This window comes from Bactrocera oleae, chromosome 3 (assembly GCF_042242935.1).
Source record: "Bactrocera oleae isolate idBacOlea1 chromosome 3, idBacOlea1, whole genome shotgun sequence".
Lineage (NCBI taxonomy): Eukaryota > Metazoa > Arthropoda > Insecta > Diptera > Tephritidae > Bactrocera > Bactrocera oleae.
The window spans coordinates 45,717,187-45,734,889 of NC_091537.1; the positions used below are offsets into that span (position 1 = coordinate 45,717,187).

Consider the following 17,703-nt stretch of genomic DNA (forward strand, 5'->3'; position numbering starts at 1 on the left):
ATACTATAAAAGTTACCTTTATTCTTTCGCCGCTGGTATACCTAACTCAGAATTAGTCCATGAAGAAGTGCTAGGGTATGGAAATTCACCCTAAAAATATACATTAAATATATATTTGGCTCGTTCTATAACCGTATCGAAAATTATTAGGAAATCTACTTGACTTAATAAAAACTTCGAATCTAAACTAAACTTCATAAAACATGTCAATTTGTTGAAATTATTGGCAACTTGAATTTTATTAGTAATAATATAATATGTGGTTAAATAATTAGTTGGCTTCAATAATCGCCTTTTTCTTTTTATCAAAGGAATAATTCAAATGCAGCTGTAAATGTCACCCGGAATATATAATCTAATTTTCTATTAGGTTTTAGCTCTTATAATGATACTGAATTTTATAAGAAGTATTATATACTTCTCGCATAAATTGAAGTAACAAAAAAATTTTGCAAATTTTTTGCCAATTTTCAACAGGCTGCATTTCAGTGAAAAATGGTCGTACAGGAAATAAAAATAACCTTGATTTTGAAGCCTGAAATTCTTGGATAAAGCACGAAAAAAATATTTTCAAAATGTTTTTCATTTTTGTTTTCGCTCTACGGGCATGAAACAAATTTTTCGAGCTAAACCAATGTATAGGTCGCATAGCTGGTTAACTAGCTTCAATTTGATTTTTGCAGAAGTCAGATACGACCATTTGTCTTCGAGATATCGAATTTTGAATGCAAAAGGATCCTTTTTCACTTAACTGCCGATATCTCTGAAACTACTGGTCGCCTGGCAAGTAGACGGGCGGTTTCGTTTTCTTTACAAAATTTCCTACAAAAATCTGTTATGGTTGATTGAAAAAAAAATTTGTTTCCACCTGAAACGGTAACGTAAAAAAACAGCAAAAAAAAATGCCATTTTCTCCTTATTTGATTAATCGACTGTGTCTTCGACAATATTGGGGCAAAAGCTTAGGTTAGAAGAAAGTTTTATAGTCTAATGTACCCCCAAGACCCCCTTAAATTTTTAGACCGATCGGTTCAGCGGTTTACCCGGACCGATTGATTGAAATTTTGAAAAAATTAAGGGAACAAGATTTTGTTTCTTAAATTTGACCTAATCTTTTTCAAATTAAATTTTTTAATTTTTTTTCGACTTTTTACTCAATTTTGAGATTTTTGAAGATTGAGTATAAAAAAAAAATCAAAATTTTTTTTTTCAAAAATTCGAAATTTTCGAAATTTTTTTTTTGAAAATTTAAAAAAAACTTGAAAAAAAATTTATTTCGTTTTTAAGAAATACAAAGTTTTTGACAAACGTTTTTATTGATGATTGATTGACCGCCAGCATTAGCGTTATCCAAAGCATACCACGTGGAGGTTGCACGGTCGGATTTACGCTTCTTTTGAGAAAGAACGATTATTTTCTCAGCGATTTTTTTTACGTGCCATTACGCGTTACAAAACAGTTTTTTTTCAAAACTAACCCTTTTTCGATATTTTTAAAGAAGAAATTACTGATAGCAGATTTTAAAATTTGATCCGTGCCATAATGCCTCCCAGGCGACATTTATCTGTCCCAGAAGTCGCTCGGCTTGTGACTCTTGTTCTGGAGGGATACAGATATCGGCAGGTAGGTGAACAACTCGGTGTAAGTGCTTCGGTTGTATCTCGTGCAGTTGACTTCATCTTCGTCATTGAAATTAGTTTCCTCATTATTCATGATACGTATGCGTAGCACCTATTTGTCAGCGTTGTCATTAATAAAATGGAGCACCTGATAATAGACATTTACGATTTCTTGATCCCCAGAGATGAGTCAGTAAAGAATACTGTTAGAGAGGGTGTTTTAGTTTCAATGCTACGTTATTTGGCGACACACCAGTAAATGAAAAGTGTTGTGTGTTATCTTAAAACCATACAAAATACACAATGTAAATGAATTAGTTAATTTAAGATTTGGGCAGCCATGCATACCTATCTAGCAGGTTCATGCAAACTTTGCGCGACCGGAGCTGCTACTATTTCGCCAGGGTTGGTTAATGCCTGCTGAAACCGCGTTTCAATATTACCAATCAACCATTAGAACGCCTCGACCGATGGACGGAACTCCTCGGCTACATATTGTACTTCGTGCAAAGCATCGAGCCAACTAAACACTGAAACAACAGTGTGACGTTCTCATTGGACAAGATGACACAGCTGGACAAGATGACACAGCTCTGCAAGAGATCGCCTATGTCGCTAATTACGCGGGGCGGCGACAGATTTGTGGGCATGCGCTTATTGAAGTGGAAAATCTATCGCACATTCCAAATCATGCGCTGCAAATTGCAAGGCAATACAGCCTAGAGGTAGCAAGCTAATGTAAGTAATTGGTCTTTCCAACCTTAAAGCAGAATATAAGACAACCTGTCTTGAAATCACCATTGAGAAAAATATCACGCAACGCTTCACGATCGCGACAAAATAGATCCCACTCGATTTCCAGCTCGGGCAATTATATTTAATTACTTCTTTAGAAACAACATACAATTCAAGAACATAAAATGTGCTTACCTCAAACAATTTTTCCAAATAATGCCGGCTATTGTTGATGGAAAATGGTATATCTGTATGTGCGTCTTATTTCTACGCATACAAAAATTATGCATGATGAATGTTGCTACTCTTACAACGTTAGTTTTCAGTATTTAGTGGTGTAAGAGTTTTACAAGTGTAGGAGTGCATTGGTTACCTCTGCCTTGTAGGGCTGATAGTCTATTGCTGATGCTTAGCTGATAGTGTGTTGCAATATTGCACTTAAAAATATGAAAATTTTAACGTATATAAATGCAGACATTCCGTCCGTTGGAAAAGGAAGGTCACAATCTTTTGATAAATACGAACAAAAGAAGTCAAAGAAATCGGTTTTTGGTAAAAGAAATAAGAGTCATAAAAGTGAAAAAATGGTTTAGAAGTATTGAACTACGCTAAGTTTTACGCTAAAAAAAAACAACAAATAATTAGTTATAACGAATACAAAATTAATTATTACTACAAATTTCCTTCACAATTCCTCCTCTATATAAGAACGCAGTCAAAACTTTTGTTGCGTTTTTTATTTTCTAATGATGCATAACAGATTATGGATTTGTTAAATATGCGAGAAGCATAATATTTAGAAAGCACCCAGATACCGAACATTTGGACCCAAGTGTATATTGCTAAATTTTTACCGAATATATTTTTTAAAAAATCTCATGTTGATGTTTTCTCATATACCCAATATATTTAATTTAGCCTCTTCGGTTGAGTTTATATCACATATATCTCATTTCAGTTAATTAGTTTAATTTTAATATAAATATTTCGGACAAGAAAAATAGAATGTTGAAACTAAGTTAGTCTACGGCCTATAATCTTAGAAGTTAATAAGATACCAAACATGATTGTAAAACTTCAGAGTTACGTCAAATAATGAATTCTTTCGCAACATTTTTTTTTTTTTTATAAAGTTTCGCAAACCTGAAAATTTCCCCGCATATCCAAATTGCGAGAGTATAAAATGTTCGGTTAACTCGAAATTGGCCTTTTATTATTTGGTTTTATTATAATATTATTATATCTACTGATTTACATGCTAGGTATAATTTCATTCGTCGCTTAATGTTTACTTAAAATACTTCTTTGCGGTGGTTCATTTAAATTCGTTTATTCATGAATGCATATCTGAATTATAATTTATAAGTTGAAAAATTTACCCAGCTTTTGAGCATGGTAAAAATTTGACGTTCTGATTTGCTACGGAAATTGTTAAAATTTAACTTTCACCCTTCAGAAGTTTTATTTTTCTTACTTTCCTACCGTTGGAACACAGCCTCTGTCGAAAGGAGTTCGTGGAGCGTAAACGTTATCGAACACTGTCACGATACAGCATTTCTTGTAACTACTTTATTTACATTTTTGAAAATTAATAGACGCTTCTACCACTATAAAGGTATACATTATACTTACTTATAAACCTTTTTCCTTTTCATTCTGTAATTTTCGCGATCCAATAGGTCTTCAAAGCGCTAGAGCAAAAACGCATTTAGAAATTTTAGCTACCCTACTATTTGTATAATTATTCCGACAAACAGTACACCGTAATTGTTAAGAAAACAAACTTTTAGTGTAATATAAAAGATGTCAACCGGACATTATTTAGCCGTAACCATTCAAGTCTTGGCTACGTATAAGGTGACTAAGAAAATAAAAGAATTGGTTCGTTATTTTTGAAATTTTATACATTTTTAATTTTACATTCCATCTAACTGTAATATTCAGCTTAACAACACTTCTGAAGTATGAATACTCTCTCCTGAAATACAAAGGAATTAAAAACTTATTTTTTGCTTCATATATATATATATATATACATATATTATAAAAGTTACCTTTATTCTTTCGCCGCTGGTATACCCAACTCAGAATTAGTCCATGAAGAAGTGCTAGGGTATGGAAATTCACCCTAAAAATATACATTAAATATATATTTGGCTCGTTCTATAACCGTATCGAAAATTATTAGGAAATCTACTTGACTTAATAAAAACTTCGAATCTAAACTAAACTTCATAAAACATGTCAATTTGTTGAAATTATTGGCAACTTGAATTTTATTAGTAATAATATAATATGTGGTTAAATAATTAGTTGGCTTCAATAATCGCCTTTTTCTTTTTATCAAAGGAATAATTCAAATGCAGCTGTAAATGTCACCCGGAATATATAATCTAATTTTCTATTAGGTTTTAGCTCTTATAATGATACTGAATTTTATAAGAAGTATTATATACTTCTCGCATAAATTGAAGTAACAAAAAAATTTTGCAAATTTTTTGCCAATTTTCAACAGGCTGCATTTCAGTGAAAAATGGTCGTACAGGAAATAAAAAAAACCTTGATTTTGAAGCCTGAAGACTCTAGTTTAAGAATTTTTTGGTTAAAAATTTTTTTGAGCCCCAGTAGCCATGAAATTCTTGGATAAAGCACGAAAAAAATATTTTCAAAATGTTTTTCATTTTTGTTTTCGCTCTACGGGCATGAAACAAATTTTTCGAGCTAAACCAATGTATAGGTCGCATAGCTGGTTAATTCAGCTTCAATTTGATTTTTGCAGAAGTCAGATACGACCATTTGTCTTCGAGATATCGAATTTTGAATGCAAAAGGATCCTTTTTCACTCAACTGCCGATATCTCTGAAACTACTGGTCGCCTGGCAAGTAGACGGGCGGTTTCGTTTTCTTTACAAAATTTCCTACAAAAATCTGTTATGGTTGATTGAAAAAAAAATTTGTTTCCACCTGAAACGGTAACGTAAAAAAACAGCAAAAAAAAATGCCATTTTCTCCTTATTTGATTAATCGACTGTGTCTTCGACAATATTGGGGCAAAAGCTTAGGTTAGAAGAAAGTTTTATAGTCTAATGTACCCCCAAGACCAAAGCATACCACGTGGAGGTTGCACGGTCGGATTTACGCTTCTTTTGAGAAAGAACGATTATTTTCTCAGCGATTTTTTTTACGTGCCATTACGCGTTACAAAACAGTTTTTTTTCAAAACTAACCCTTTTTCGATATTTTTAAAGAAGAAATTACTGATAGCAGATTTTAAAATTTGATCCGTGCCATAATGCCTCCCAGGCGACATTTATCTGTCCCAGAAGTCGCTCGGCTTGTGACTCTTGTTCTGGAGGGATACAGATATCGGCAGGTAGGTGAACAACTCGGTGTAAGTGCTTCGGTTGTATCTCGTGCAGTTGACTTCATCTTCGTCATTGAAATTAGTTTCCTCATTATTCATGACACGTATGCGTAGTACCTATTTGTCAGCGTTGTCATTAATAAAATGGAGCACCTGATAATAGACATTTACGATTTCTTGATCCCCAGAGATGAGTCAGTAAAGAATACTGTTAGAGAGGGTGTTTCAATTCCCACAACAGCCGGTTCTGCGATACCGGAATTGACCCGGATTTTATCCGGCCAAGGGCTGTTATTTAAAAAAAAAAAAAAAAAAAAAAAAAAAAAAAAAAAAGAGGGTGTTTTAGTTTCAAATGCTACGTTATTTGGCGACACACCAGTAAATGAAAAGTGTTGTGTGTTATCTTAAAACCATACAAAATACACAATGTAAATGAATTAGTTAATTTAAGATTTGGGCAGCCATGCATACCTATCTAGCAGGTTCATGCAAACTTTGCGCGACCGGAGCTGCTACTATTTCGCCAGGGTTGGTTAATGCCTGCTGAAACCGCGTTTCAATATTACCAATCAACCATTAGAACGCCTCGACCGATGGACGGAACTCCTCGGCTACATATTGTACTTCGTGCAAAGCATCGAGCCAACTAAACACTGAAACAACAGTGTGACGTTCTCATTGGACAAGATGACACAGCTGGACAAGATGACACAGCTCTGCAAGAGATCGCCTATGTCGCTAATTACGCGCGGCGGCGACAGATTTGTGGGCATGCGCTTATTGAAGTGGAAAATCTATCGCACATTCCAAATCATGCGCTGCAAATTGCAAGGCAATACAGCCTAGAGGTAGTAAGCTAATGTAAGTAATTGGTCTTTCCAACCTTAAAGCAGAATATAAGACAACCTGTCTTGAAATCACCATTGAGAAAAATATCACGCAACGCTTCACGATCGCGACAAAATAGATCCCACTCGATTTCCAGCTCGGGCAGCGCATTGAGAGTTTTCCTCCGTCCTATGCAATTATATTTAATTACTTCTTTAGAAACAACATACAATTCAAGAACATAAAAAGTGCTTACCTCAAACAATTTTTCCAAATAATGCCGGCTATTGTTGATGGAAAATGGTATATCTGTATGTGCGTCTTATTTCTACGCATACAAAAATTATGCATGATGAATGTTGCTACTCTTACAACGTTAGTTTTCAGTATTTAGTGGTGTAAGAGTTTTACAAGTGTAGGAGTGCATTGGTTACCTCTGCCTTGTAGGGCTGATAGTCTATTGCTGATGCTTAGCTGATAGTGTGTTGCAATATTGCACTTAAAAATATGAAAATTTTAACGTATATAAATGCAGACATTCCGTCCGTTGGAAAAGGAAGGTCACAATCTTTTGATAAATACGAACAAAAGAAGTCAAAGAAATCGGTTTTTGGTAAAAGAAATAAGAGTCATAAAAGTGAAAAAATGGTTTAGAAGTATTGAACTACGCTAAGTTTTACGCTAAAAAAAACAACAAATAATTAGTTATAACGAATACAAAATTAATTATTACTACAAATTTCCCTCACAATTCCTCCTCTATATAAGAACGCAGTCAAAACTTTTGTTGCGTTTTTTATTTGCTAATGATGCATAACAGATTATGGATTTGTTAAATATGCGAGAAGCATAATATTTAGAAAGCACCCAGATACCGAACATTTGGACCCAAGTGTATATTGCTAAATTTTTACCGAATATATTTTTTAAAAAATCTCATGTTGATGTTTTCTCATATACCCAATATATTTAATTTAGCCTCTTCGGTTGAGTTTATATCACATATATCTCATTTCAGTTAATTAGTTTAATTTTAATATAAATATTTCGGACAAGAAAAATAGAATGTTGAAACTAAGTTAGTCTACGGCCTATAATCTTAGAAGTTAATAAGATACCAAACATGATTGTAAAACTTCAGAGTTACGTCAAATAATGAATTCTTTCGCAACATTTTTTTTTTTTTATAAAGTTTCGCAAACCTGAAAATTTCCCCGCATATCCAAATTGCGAGAGTATAAAATGTTCGGTTAACTCGAAATTGGCCTTTTATTATTTGGTTTTATTATAATATTATTATATCTACTGATTTACATGCTAGGTATAATTTCATTCGTCGCTTAATGTTTACTTAAAATACTTCTTTGCGGTGGTTCATTTAAATTCGTTTATTCATGAATGCATATCTGAATTATAATTTATAAGTTGAAAAATTTACCCAGCTTTTGAGCATGGTAAAAATTTGACGTTCTGATTTGCTACGGAAATTGTTAAAATTTAACTTTCACCCTTCAGAAGTTTTATTTTTCTTACTTTCCTACCGTTGGAACACAGCCTCTGTCGAAAGGAGTTCGTGGAGCGTAAACGTTATCGAACACTGTCACGATACAGCATTTCTTGTAACTACTTTATTTACATTTTTGAAAATTCATAGACGCTTCTACCACTATAAAGGTATACATTATACTTACTTATAAACCTTTTTCCTTTTCATTCTGTAATTTTCGCGATCCAATAGGTCTTCAAAGCGCTAGAGCAAAAACGCATTTAGAAATTTTAGCTACCCTACTATTTGTATAATTATTCCGACAAACAGTACACCGTAATTGTTAAGAAAACAAACTTTTAGTGTAATATAAAAGATGTCAACCGGGCATTATTTAGCCGTAACCATTCAAGTCTTGGCTACGTATAAGGTGACTAAGAAAATAAAAGAATTGGTTCGTTATTTTTGAAATTTTATACATTTTTAATTTTACATTCCATCTAACTGTAATATTCAGCTTAACAACACTTCTGAAGTATGAATACTCTCTCCTGAAATACAAAGGAATTAAAAACTTATTTTTTGCTTCATATATATATATATATATATACATATATTATAAAAGTTACCTTTATTCTTTCGCCGCTGGTATACCCAACTCAGAATTAGTCCATGAAGAAGTGCTAGGGTATGGAAATTCACCCTAAAAATATACATTAAATATATATTTGGCTCGTTCTATAACCGTATCGAAAATTATTAGGAAATCTACTTGACTTAATAAAAACTTCGAATCTAAACTAAACTTCATAAAACATGTCAATTTGTTGAAATTATTGGCAACTTGAATTTTATTAGTAATAATATAATATGTGGTTAAATAATTAGTTGGCTTCAATAATCGCCTTTTTCTTTTTATCAAAGGAATAATTCAAATGCAGCTGTAAATGTCACCCGGAATATATAATCTAATTTTCTATTAGGTTTTAGCTCTTATAATGATACTGAATTTTATAAGAAGTATTATATACTTCTCGCATAAATTGAAGTAACAAAAAAATTTTGCAAATTTTTTGCCAATTTTCAACAGGCTGCATTTCAGTGAAAAATGGTCGTACAGGAAATAAAAAAAACCTTGATTTTGAAGCCTGAAGACTCTAGTTTAAGAATTTTTTGGTTAAAAATTTTTTTGAGCCCCAGTAGCTATGAAATTCTTGGATAAAGCACGAAAAAAATATTTTCAAAATGTTTTTCATTTTTGTTTTCGCTCTACGGGCATGAAACAAATTTTTCGAGCTAAACCAATGTATAGGTCGCATAGCTGGTTAATTCAGCTTCAATTTGATTTTTGCAGAAGTCAGATACGACCATTTGTCTTCGAGATATCGAATTTTGAATGCAAAAGGATCCTTTTTCACTCAACTGCCGATATCTCTGAAACTACTGGTCGCCTGGCAAGTAGACGGGCGGTTTCGTTTTCTTTAAAAAATTTCCTACAAAAATCTGTTATGGTTGATTGAAAAAAAAATTTGTTTCCACCTGAAACGGTAACGTAAAAAAACAGCAAAAAAAATGCCATTTTCTCCTTATTTGATTAATCGACTGTGTCTTCGACAATATTGGGGCAAAAGCTTAGGTTAGAAGAAAGTTTTATAGTCTAATGTACCCCCAAGACCCCTTTAAATTTTTAGACCGATCGGTTCAGCGGTTTACCCGGACCGATTGATTGAAATTTTGAAAAAATTAAGGGAACAAGATTTTGTTTCTTAAATTTGACCTAATCTTTTTCAAATTCAATTTTTTAATTTTTTTCGACTTTTTACTCAATTTTGAGATTTTTGAAGATTGAGTATAAAAAAAAAATCAAAAATTTTTTTTTCAAAAATTCGAAATTTTCGAAATTTTTTTTTTGAAAATTTAAAAAAAAATTGAAAAAAAATTTATTTCGTTTTTAAGATATACAAAGTTTTTGACAAACGTTTTTATTGATGATTGATTGATCGCCAGCATTAGCGTTATCCAAAGCATACCACGTGGAGGTTGCACGGTCGGATTTACGCTTCTTTTGAGAATTTTCTCAGCGATTTTTTTTACGTGCCATTACGCGTTACAAAACAGTTTTTTTCAAAACTAACTCTTTTTCGATATTTTGGCACTGCAAGAACGATTATTTTCTCAGCGATTTTTTTTACGTGCCATTACGCGTTACAAAACAGTTTTTTTTTCAAAACTAACCCTTTTTCGATATTTTTAAAGAAGAAATTACTGATAGCAGATTTTAAAATTTGATCCGTGCCATAATGCCTCCCAGGCGACATTTATCTGTCCCAGAAGTCGCTCGGCTTATGACTCTTGTTCTGGAGGGATACAGATATCGGCAGGTAGGTGAACAACTCGGTGTAAGTGCTTCGGTTGTATCTCGTGCAGTTGACTTCATCTTCGTCATTGAAATTAGTTTCCTCATTATTCATGATACGTATGCGTAGCACCTATTTGTCAGCGTTGTCATTAATAAAATGGAGCACCTGATAATAGACATTTACGATTTCTTGATCCCCAGAGATGAGTCAGTAAAGAATACTGTTAGAGAGGGTGTTTTAGTTTCAATGCTACGTTATTTGGCGACACACCAGTAAATGAAAAGTGTTGTGTGTTATCTTAAAACCATACAAAATACACAATGTAAATGAATTAGTTAATTTAAGATTTGGGCAGCCATGCATACCTATCTAGCAGGTTCATGCAAACTTTGCGCGACCGGAGCTGCTACTATTTCGCCAGGGTTGGTTAATGCCTGCTGAAACCGCGGAACGCGGACGGAACTCCTCGGCTACATATTGTACTTCGTGCAAAGCATCGAGCCAACTAAACACTGAAACAACAGTGTGACGTTCTCATTGGACAAGATGACACAGCTGGACAAGATGACACAGCTCTGCAAGAGATCGCCTATGTCGCTAATTACGCGGGGCGGCGACAGATTTGTGGGCATGCGCTTATTGAAGTGGAAAATCTATCGCACATTCCAAATCATGCGCTGCAAATTGCAAGGCAATACATCCTAGAGGTAGCAAGCTAATGTAAGTAATTGGTCTTTCCAACCTTAAAGCAGAATATAAGACAACCTGTCTTGAAATCACCATTGAGAAAAATATCACGCAACGCTTCACGATCGCGACTTAAAAGTATGAAAATTTATATAAATGCAGACATTCCGTCCGTTGGAAAAGGAAGGTCACAATCTTTTGATAAATACGAACAAAAGAAGTCAAAGAAATCGGTTTTTGGTAAAAGAAATAAGAGTCATAAAAGTGAAAAAATGGTTTAGAAGTATTGAACTACGCTAAGTTTTACGCTAAAAAAAAAACAAATAATTAGTTATAACGAATACAAAATTAATTATTACTACAAATTTCCCTCACAATTCCTCCTCTATATAAGAACGCAGTCAAAACTTTTGTTGCGTTTTTTATTTGCTAATGATGCATAACAGATTATGGATTTGTTAAATATGCGAGAAGCATAATATTTAGAAAGCACCCAGATACCGAACATTTGGACCCAAGTGTATATTGCAAAATTTTTACCGAATATATTTTTTAAAAAATCTCATGTTGGTGTTTTCTCATATACCCAATATATTTAATTTAGCCTCTTCGGTTGAGTTTATATCACATATATCTCATTTCAGTTAATTAGTTTAATTTTAATATAAATATTTCCGACAAGAAAAATAGAATGTTGAAACTAAGTTAGTCTACGGCCTATAATCTTAGAAGTTAATAAGATACCAAACATGATTGTAAAACTTTCAGACTTACGTCAAATAATGAATTCTTTCGCAACATTTTTTTTTTTTATAAAGTTTCGCAAACCTGAAAATTTCCCCGCCTATCCAAATTGCGAGAGTATAAAATGTTCGGTTAACTCGAAATTGGCCTTTTATTATTTGGTTTTATTATAATATTATTATATCTACTGATTTACATGCTAGGTATAATTTCATTCGTCGCTTAATGTTTACTTAAAATACTTCTTTGCGGTGGTTCATTTAAATTCGTTTATTCATGAATGCATATCTGAATTATAATTTATAAGTTGAAAAATTTACCCAGCTTTTGAGCATGGTAAAAATTTGACGTTCTGATTTGCTACGGAAATTGTTAAAATTTAACTTTCACCCTTCAGAAGTTTTATTTTTCTTACTTTCCTACCGTTGGAACACAGCCTCTGTCGAAAGGAGTTCGTGGAGCGTAAACGTTATCGAACACTGTCACGATACAGCATTTCTTGTAACTACTTTATTTACATTTTTGAAAATTCATAGACGCTTCTACCACTATAAAGGTATACATTATACTTACTTATAAACCTTTTTCCTTTTCATTCTGTAATTTTCGCGATCCAATAGGTCTTCAAAGCGCTAGAGCAAAAACGCATTTAGAAATTTTAGCTACCCTACTATTTGTATAATTATTCCGACAAACAGTACACCGTAATTGTTAAGAAAACAAACTTTTAGTGTAATATAAAAGATGTCAACCGGACATTATTTAGCCGTAACCATTCAAGTCTTGGCTACGTATAAGGTGACTAAGAAAATAAAAGAATTGGTTCGTTATTTTTGAAATTTTATACATTTTTAATTTTACATTCCATCTAACTGTAATATTCAGCTTAACAACACTTCTGAAGTATGAATACTCTCTCCTGAAATACAAAGGAATTAAAAACTTATTTTTTGCTTCATATATATATATATATATACATATATTATAAAAGTTACCTTTATTCTTTCGCCGCTGGTATACCCAACTCAGAATTAGTCCATGAAGAAGTGCTAGGGTATGGAAATTCACCCTAAAAATATACATTAAATATATATTTGGCTCGTTCTATAACCGTATCGAAAATTATTAGGAAATCTACTTGACTTAATAAAAACTTCGAATCTAAACTAAACTTCATAAAACATGTCAATTTGTTGAAATTATTGGCAACTTGAATTTTATTAGTAATAATATAATATGTGGTTAAATAATTAGTTGGCTTCAATAATCGCCTTTTTCTTTTTATCAAAGGAATAATTCAAATGCAGCTGTAAATGTCACCCGGAATATATAATCTAATTTTCTATTAGGTTTTAGCTCTTATAATGATACTGAATTTTATAAGAAGTATTATATACTTCTCGCATAAATTGAAGTAACAAAAAAATTTTGCAAATTTTTTGCCAATTTTCAACAGGCTGCATTTCAGTGAAAAATGGTCGTACAGGAAATAAAAAAAACCTTGATTTTGAAGCCTGAAGACTCTAGTTTAAGAATTTTTTGGTTAAAAATTTTTTTGAGCCCCAGTAGCCATGAAATTCTTGGATAAAGCACGAAAAAAATATTTTCAAAATGTTTTTCATTTTTGTTTTCGCTCTACGGGCATGAAACAAATTTTTCGAGCTAAACCAATGTATAGGTCGCATAGCTGGTTAATTCAGCTTCAATTTGATTTTTGCAGAAGTCAGATACGACCATTTGTCTTCGAGATATCGAATTTTGAATGCAAAAGGATCCTTTTTCACTCAACTGCCGATATCTCTGAAACTACTGGTCGCCTGGCAAGTAGACGGGCGGTTTCGTTTTCTTTACAAAATTTCCTACAAAAATCTGTTATGGTTGATTGAAAAAAAAATTTGTTTCCACCTGAAACGGTAACGTAAAAAAACAGCAAAAAAAATGCCATTTTCTCCTTATTTGATTAATCGACTATGTCTTCGACAATATTGGGGCAAAAGCTTAGGTTAGAAGAAAGTTTTATAGTCTAATGTACCCCCAAGACCCCCTTAGATTTTTAGACCGATCGGTTCAGCGGTTTACCCGGACCGATTGATTGAAATTTTGAAAAAATTAAGGGAACAAGATTTTGTTTCTTAAATTTGACCTAATCTTTTTCAAATTCAATTTTTTAATTTTTTTTCGACTTTTTACTCAATTTTGAGATTTTTGAAGATTGAGTATAAAAAAATATCAAAAATTTTTTTTTCAAAAATTCGAAATTTTCGAAATTTTTTTTTTGAAAATTTAAAAAAAACTTGAAAAAAAATTTATTTCGTTTTTAAGATATACAAAGTTTTTGACAAACGTTTTTATTGATGATTGATTGACCGCCAGCATTAGCGTTATCCAAAGCATACCACGTGGAGGTTGCACGGTCGGATTTACGCTTCTTTTGAGAAAGAACGATTATTTTCTCAGCGATTTTTTTTACGAGCCATTACGCGTTACAAAACAGTTTTTTTCAAAACTAACTCTTTTTCGATATTTTGGCACTGCAAGAACGATTATTTTCTCAGCGATTTTTTTTACGTGCCATTACGCTTTACAAAACAGTTTTTTTTCAAAACTAACCCTTTTTCGATATTTTTAAAGAAGAAGTTACTGAAAGCAGATTTTAAAATTTGATCCGTGCCATAATGCCTCCCAGGCGACATTTATCTGTCCCAGAAGTCGCTCGGCTTGTGACTCTTGTTCTGGAGGGATACAGATATCGGCAGGTAGGTGAACAACTCGGTGTAAGTGCTTCGGTTGTATCTCGTGCAGTTGACTTCATCTTCGTCATTGAAATTAGTTTCCTCATTATTCATGATACGTATGCGTAGCACCTATTTGTCAGCGTTGTCATTAATAAAATGGAGCACCTGATAATAGACATTTACGATTTCTTGATCCCCAGAGATGAGTCAGTAAAGAATACTGTTAGAGAGGGTGTTTTAGTTTCAATGCTACGTTATTTGGCGACACACCAGTAAATGAAAAGTGTTGTGTGTTATCTTAAAACCATACAAAATACACAATGTAAATGAATTAGTTAATTTAAGATTTGGGCAGCCATGCATACCTATCTAGCAGGTTCATGCAAACTTTGCGCGACCGGAGCTGCTACTATTTCGCCAGGGTTGGTTAATGCCTGCTGAAACCGCGCTTCAATATTACCAATCAACCATTAGAACGCCTCGACCGATGGACGGAACTCCTCGGCTACATATTGTACTTCGAAATTTTTTTTTTGAAAATTTAAAAAAACTTGAAAAAAAATCCAAAACTTTTTTAAGAAATACAAAGTTTTTGACAAACGTTTTGATTGATGATTGATTGATCGCCAGCATTAGCGTTATCCAAAGCATACCACGTGGAGGTTGCACGGTCGGATTTACGCTTCTTTTGAGAAAGAACGATTATTTTCTCAGCGATTTTTTTTACGTGCCATTACGCGTTACAAAACAGTTTTTTTCAAAACTAACTCTTTTTCGATATTTTGGCACTGCAAGAACGATTATTTTCTCAGCGATTTTTTTTACGTGCCATTACGCGTTACAAAACAGTTTTTTTCAAAACTAACCCTTTTTCGATATTTTTAAAGAAGAAATTACTGATAGCAGATTTTAAAATTTGATCCGTGCCATAATGCATCCCAGGCGACATTTATCTGCCCCAGAAGTCGCTCGGCTTGTGACTCTTGTTCTGGAGGGGTACAGATATCGGCAGGTAGGTGAACAACTCGGTGTAAGTGCTTCGGTTGTGTCTCGTGCTTACAACCGATTTCTGGAAACAAACGGATATGAACGACGTGCTGGGCAAGGTCGCCATCGAGCAACGACTCGTCGAGATGACCGAGCAATCATTCGACAGGCTATCCAAGACCCTTTTGCTCCAGCCAACGTCATCGCTCGAAACTTCCCAAACCGTCAACAACAACGACAACGATAGCCGCGAAACATTTCTCGATCAACAGTCAGAAATCGTCTTCGCGAATCTGAACTCTGTGCTAGAACTGCTTCTCGTGGACCGATGTTGACCGTTGCACATCGTAGAGCTCGTCTGCAGTATGCTCGCGACCATGTGAACTGGCAAATGAGAAATTGGAACAACGTTTTTTTCTCGACCTCGAACTTGGCGTCGTACAGGTCAACGTTATGAACAACGTTTCATTCGTCCCGTAGTTGCTTACGGTGGAGGTTCGGTGATGGTTTGGGCTGCAATTTCACGGAATTCTCGAACTCCTTTAGTAATTGTTCGAGACAATCTCAATGCTAGGCTCTATATCGACCGAATATTGCGACCTCACGTGTTACATCTAGCAAGAAACAGGAGACGATTTATTTTTATGCAAGATAATGCTAAGCCTCTTACAGCCAATATTACACGCCGATTTTTTCAGAGAAACAACATTATATTATTGAGGCATCCTGCAATGAGTCCTGACCTGAATTCCATAGAGCACGTCTGGGACATATTCGGCCGCCGATTGCGGTGAATCAATCATCAATCAAAATGTTTGTCAAAAACTTTGTATTTCTTAAAAACGAAATAAATTTTTTTTCAAGTTTTTTTTAAATTTTCAAAAAAAAATTTCGAAAATTTCGAATTTTTGAAAAAAAAATTTTTGGATTTTTTTTTTGATACTCAATCTTCAAAAATCTCAAAATTGAGTAAAAAGTCGAAAAAAAATTAAATTATTGAATTTGAAAAAGATAAGGTCAAATTTAAGAAACAAAATCTTGTTCCCTTAATTTTTTCAAAATTTCAATCAATCGGTCCGGGTAATCCGCTGAACCGATCGGTCTAAAAATTTAAGGGGGTCTTGGGGGTACATTCGACTATAAAACTTTCTTCTAACCTAAGCTTTTGCCCCAATATTGTCGAAGACACAGTCGATTAACCAAATAAGGAGAAAGTGGCATTTTTTTGCTGTTTTTTTACGTTACCGTCATGCCCGTAGAGCGAAAACAAAAATGAAAAACATTTTGAAAATATTTTTTTCGTGCTTTATCCAAGAATTTCATGGCTACTGGGGCTCAAAAAAATTTTTTAACAAAAAATTCTTAAACTAAAGTCTTCAGGCTTCATAATCAAGGTTTTTTTATTTCCTGTACGATCATTTTTCACTGAAATACAGCCTGTTGAAAATTGGCAAAAAATTTGCAAAATTTTTTTGTTCCTTTAATTTGTGCGAGAAGAGTATAAGAATATCAAAAATGTCAGATTAATCGGAAACTAGGCTATTCGAATGTGTTAGCATCTTGAATGCTATAATTTGCTAATAAATCAACAAGTTGTTTGATTCACCTTTTTAGAAGTTTGCTATTCGCGTTCACAAAGCACGAAGATCACATATTATACAAAGTTCATATTGGCAATATTGTTTATTTGATAAAATAGACAATAAACTTATTCAGATTAATAAGAACCGATATAAGCTTGTGAGGATTTTATATGAAGTTTTTATTAGCTTCTACATCATATTCTTCTAAGTCTGCATTAAGAATTTTATGAATTCTATGCTGTTTTAGCAGATGGTGTCTGGTACTGGTACTGGTTTCAGTTATTGTTTTAAAAGTTTTAAAAACAGTAACTTTAAAGTAATTAATTACTCTGCTGAACTGGAACTCCGGTGTTGATCTAATAGGATGTTTCAAACTTTTAAATATGTAAATCTCTAGATTTCTTAAAAATCTCTGACTGAAACTTAAAAGACTGAAGCTGAAATTTTTCTAGCCAAAATTTAGCAATTCTGTTCAGGTATTGCTCATGAAAGGGTGAATAAATATTAAAATGGACATTCGATTAGTTTTAACTGATATTGACAGAAATGTTTGGGCAAAACTAATGAGCTACACA

At 33.3% G+C, this 17,703-nt stretch overlaps 2 long non-coding RNA genes and 1 other non-coding gene across 4 annotated transcripts in view; all 3 read right to left on the reverse strand.

Moving 5' to 3' along the window:
• Window positions 1–43: 43 nt before the first annotated feature.
• On the reverse strand, window positions 44–12,742 carry LOC138856164 (uncharacterized). Of its 2 annotated transcripts, XR_011395220.1 has the most exons (7): window positions 10,758–11,118; window positions 10,268–10,689; window positions 8,662–8,735; window positions 8,238–8,583; window positions 4,409–4,482; window positions 3,987–4,332; window positions 44–90 (listed from the first exon to the last, which is right to left on the reverse strand). It is a non-coding gene; the product is annotated as an uncharacterized lncRNA (long non-coding RNA). The 2 variants fall into 2 exon arrangements; XR_011395219.1 differs by lacking the exons at window positions 10,268–10,689; window positions 10,758–11,118 and adding an exon at window positions 12,397–12,742.
• LOC138856167 (uncharacterized) lies at window positions 6,070–8,231 on the reverse strand. Its single transcript, XR_011395223.1, has 4 exons — window positions 6,803–8,231; window positions 6,625–6,735; window positions 6,190–6,560; window positions 6,070–6,121 (listed from the first exon to the last, which is right to left on the reverse strand). It is a non-coding gene; the product is annotated as an uncharacterized lncRNA (long non-coding RNA).
• A 76-nt stretch (window positions 12,743–12,818) lies between the features above and the next one.
• The window catches only part of LOC106621913 (uncharacterized), a 63,220-nt gene continuing 58,335 nt past the window's right edge, over window positions 12,819–17,703 (reverse strand). Inside the window, exon 3 of the transcript XR_011395214.1 lies at window positions 12,819–12,892. This is a non-coding gene — a transcript (uncharacterized protein). The remainder of the gene's footprint in view (window positions 12,893–17,703) is intronic.